Raw genomic sequence first — 4,754 nt, 5'->3', positions numbered from 1 at the left:
TATATATAATACGTACGTATATACACACATATTCATGTGTGTGTATACACATACACAAACACACACACACACCATTTTGGGTTTCTATGATGTATCTTCAATTTTGCTGTATATAAAAACACGTGCCCTTTGTGTTCTTTCCATCAATATAAAAATGTTCGCAGGCTCCAAAATAGTGAGATTTGAAAGCGAAATACCAGAAAAAGATTCTATGAAAAATCAGCGTTTTAGCATAGTGACTTATGGGCGTACATTGATTTGCTCACCTTTCCCTATAGTTGGATAATATTTCCTTCACTTCTTTACAATTATCATTTCGCCACTAATATTCTAATGCAAGCGAAGCGGTGAGCTTGTGGAAACGTTAGCACGCCGGGCGAAATGCTTAGCGGTATTTTGTCTGTGTTTAAGTTCTGGGTTCAAATTCCGCCGACGTCGACTTTGCATTTCATACTTTCGGGGTTGATAAATTAAGCACCAATTGCGTAATGGGATCGATCTAATCAACTGGCTCCTCCCCAAGAATTTCTGGCCTTGAGCCTAGAGTGGAAAAGAATATTCTAAGGCAAGCTAAAATCTTTACACAGGTATGCGAAAGTGACAAAGAGGAAATGTTAGTTTAAATATTAAAATTCTAAAATGGTGCAGTGATAACTACAGTGAAAGAAAACTGGAGAGATAAAGAGAGACTGCGCAAAGGAGGCAATGGGAGAAAGAGAGAGGGGAAGAGACCGAAGTGAATTAAAGAACGAGTGTGATATATAGTTTTTTCGAAAGATGATATCGAAAATTGACAATAAAATGAAGTTTATTGTGAAATTACTTTCAATTTGCAAATCCGTTTATGTATATAGACATATAGGTCATATTTACAAGTGTACTTTCACTCACACACATTTACTCCTATATATATATATATCGGCGCAAGAGTGGCTGTGTGGTAAGTAGCCTGCTTACCAACCACATGGTTCCGTGTTCATCCCCACTGCGTGGCACCTTGGCCAAGCATCGCTTGACAACCGATGGTGGCGTGTTTACGTCCGCGTAACTTAGCGATTCGGCAAAAGATCGATAGACTAAGTGCTAGGCTTCCAAAGAATAAGTCCTGGGGTCGAATTGCTCGACTAAAAGGTACTCCAGAATGGCCCCAGTCAAATGACTAGTAAAAGAGTATAAGAGTATATATACATACGCACATGTACATATATATACACACACGCACGCACGCACACACACACACACACACATATATATAAATATAAATATATATATATATATATATATACGTGCATACCTACACACATAGACACATATATGTACAGTACAGATACGTATGAGCGTCTGCGTGCATCAATGTATTGATAGATACAGGAGTTTCGTTTTAGACGTCATATTTCATTATGGTATAAAGGTGGCGTACTGCCAGTAGCGCTTAGCAGCATTTCGTTCATCTTTACGTTCTGAGTTCAAATTCCGACTTGGTCGACTTTGCCTTTCATCGGCTTCGGGGTGGATAAAATAAGTACCGGCTGAGCATTTGGGAGCTGATAAAACAAACTTATCCCCTTCTCGTGAAGTATATAGCTTTGTGCTAAAATTTGAAATTAATATTTCATTCTACTATTTCTTCTGAATATAAAATTTTCTCTTTTTAGCTGAGTTCACTGTTAAGGTTTAGATGAAAATATTACTTTTGTTACATTTATGAGTTAACTATTTCTATCAAACTGTTTGCCTGTGCGTATGTGTGTGTGTGTGTGTGTGTGCGTGTGTGTGTGAATGTGTGCGTGTGTGTGTGTGTGTGTGTGTGTGTGTGCGTGTGTGTGTGTGTGTGTATGCTTTTACGGATGTACTTGCTTCAGTTCGACGTGACGTGACATGACTGCACCTATAGTACACATCCATTGTAATTCATTTAAATTTAACTCGTTTAGGAGAAATTTCGAATCGCTTCTCCATTGTACGACTATAGAGTTGAAATTCTTTAACATTTAGGACTTTGCAAATCGCGTTTCCGTTCAATTATTTGAAATTATTTGCGCTAAATGTGTTAAGTGGAATTATTTGAATGTGGTGGTAGTTGGTCTGTTTTTTTTACATCATAACCAAGTATTTCATAGGCAGTATAGTAAATTGTATAATATAGAATTATATTTTGTGTATATTTATAAAAGAATGCATGTGGTACACGTAATCTTTGGAATCAAATTTAGTGCACTGTGCATAGTTAATTTCATTTTGCCACTGTCTGGGCGATATCTAGGAAGATTATGTGGTATTTTTGTGTTGTTTCAGAAAGATTGTCTTCTGGATTACTGCATATATTTGCAAATGAAGAAATTTTCTATTTATAATTTAGTATCACTTCATGATACTTACCACGCACCTACTATACAATATATGCTATGCTGTGATTCAGAAACTTTTATTATTATTCTAAAACTGTAAGTGTAGCTGCTGTAATATCAGATGTGATGGTGATGTTGCTTATATTTTATAGTGGTTATTATAATTGTTGAAGTGAAAAAGGTGGCGTGCTGGCAGAACCGTTATCACGACTGGATAAAATGCTTAACAGCCTGTCTTCCTGCTTTAGGTTCAAATTCCGCTGAAGTCAACTTTAAAACCATTATAGTTGGGGGAATATGCATAAATAGATATCGGAAAGAATTTCCAATCATGAGTTTTCAGTTTTTCGATCGATCAACTGAACTTCCAAAGTTACTGTATTAGTATATAAGTAGTTAAGTATTACACAGACACCTATACTCTTTTATATAATTCTGAGTCTGGATTATAATGGCAAAATTTGACAGTGCTGAGCTGTTGGCTTATGTATGCTACCCCCACGATGGCCTTCCATGCAATATCGGCGTTGCCAATTTCACTGAAATAGAACAGGGTAACTGAGGAAACAGAAATGGCACTATCCGCAGAGTCACGGAGTGTGATCACACCCGGGACATCGTGATTGCAATGCAAAATTCGTAAATTTTCAACTTTTTGCAGTATTGTAGAATAATAGAACAATTTAAAAAGACAAAATGCTTCGCGATGTTAAGTACATTCTTCATTTTCTGTATTTCACCATTGTCTATTTTACTTTGGCAAAGTTCCAAACCCAATGTATTTTGTATCATCTACATAATGGAGTGTTCGGTCTATTATAATCCTCCGAGAATTCAATACGATATTGGATTTAGTGCTATGTTTATATTAATAGATACTACAGAATCATCCTCGTCATTATTTCTTTTTGAAATGCACAGACTGTTATTTTACATTGTTTTCCATTATTTAGCTCACCCCTTGTTGTCTTGTAACTTAACAATGTTAATGTTTACCTTCCATTCTTCAAGATCAATAAAATAATACAGTCTCAGATCAATCGCCTAAAAACTTCCATCTGAGTGAGTGACATGTGCCAATATTAGAGATCGATGGTCCTTTGTTGAAATGTATTATCGTTTATCAGAAATTTATAACGAGATTTTGTTTCTGAAATCATGATAAATAAACTTAGGAGTGGGGAAGCCTTCTCGAAGACATCTAATTCCCTAAAATCTTTTAGGATACAGACAGTTAGTCATTAGTCGGGAATACTAGAGTTTTGTCTCATTCGAAATGATCTGAGTTGGAATGCACACTAACATACAGATGAAATTAGTGCTATAACAGAACATGTGGAGAGGGAAAAAAACCCATATGAATAGAGATATTCAGTGAGAGGGAAAGAGTGAATGGGAGATGCATCAAACCGTTGCGAAAATATGAGATAGAAATGAAGAGAGGATCAACATACGAAAGCTTTCAATGAGGTGTAAGAAGAGGGGAAGTATAGTAAAAGAAGCACAGTTTCAGCACAGTAAGAGGCGGGAGAATAGGTCACAGCTACGTGCAAAATGGAGGAACGGGAAGAGGATAGAAGATTGTGTACAAACTTTCGCAACATTACACACATGCGCAAATAAATATATACGTACATACATACATACCAACATTACCCTCATATAATATTAGCATGCAACGCCCTGACACACACACCTACACACACGTCCCCCCCCAAAAAAAATACACTAGCATATATATGTATATATTAATGAGTATATAGATACGCTTACGCGTTTGTGTGTATCTATCTATCTGTCTTTCTATCTATGTATCTATCTATCTCTATCTATCTATATATATATCTTACTCTCTCTCTCTCTTTCTCTCTCTCTCTCTTTCTCTCTGTCTCTATCTCTCTCTCTCTCTCTTACTATATACATTTATATATATACTTATATATACATACATGCATAATTGTATGGGTACGTATGCATATATGTATATACGATGTTGACGAATAGCAGGAAATTATGCCCAATACCACAAGGGTGGATCAATATTTCTTTAATTATAACCAGTTGTTCTATACCATAGGTTTCACTGATTAATGAATACGTTCCCTATTTAATTGTCAATGGTAAACTTATTCATTTGCAAACTCCGATAGAATAACCACGATTACATTCTCACGAAACTGATGGTGTCAGAAAACTTATTTCTATTAAAAGTGCAATGAAAACTAGTTAAGAATCTTATGCTATATGTTACCAATAATGCTAATTTCCCTTGGTACATCAAAGGATAGGATACACTTATACCAGACTTCTCATGCCAACATACGTACCTATTGATTTAGAAGACTTCCTCTATTAGAACACCGAAATTTGGCAAAACATTCAATAAACTCCAGTGAAATATATATA

The 4,754-nt window shown here is 35.7% G+C and overlaps 1 protein-coding gene across 3 annotated transcripts in view; it reads left to right on the top strand.

Annotated features, from left to right (window-relative positions):
* The window catches only part of LOC106870883 (uncharacterized), a 235,396-nt gene that overhangs the window by 11,288 nt on the left and 219,354 nt on the right, over nt 1-4,754 (top strand). The gene's annotated exons all lie outside the window — the stretch shown is intronic.

Source organism: Octopus bimaculoides, chromosome 7, assembly GCF_001194135.2.
Source record: "Octopus bimaculoides isolate UCB-OBI-ISO-001 chromosome 7, ASM119413v2, whole genome shotgun sequence".
Taxonomy (NCBI): domain Eukaryota; kingdom Metazoa; phylum Mollusca; class Cephalopoda; order Octopoda; family Octopodidae; genus Octopus; species Octopus bimaculoides.
This window is presented reverse-complemented; position numbering and strand designations above follow the sequence as displayed.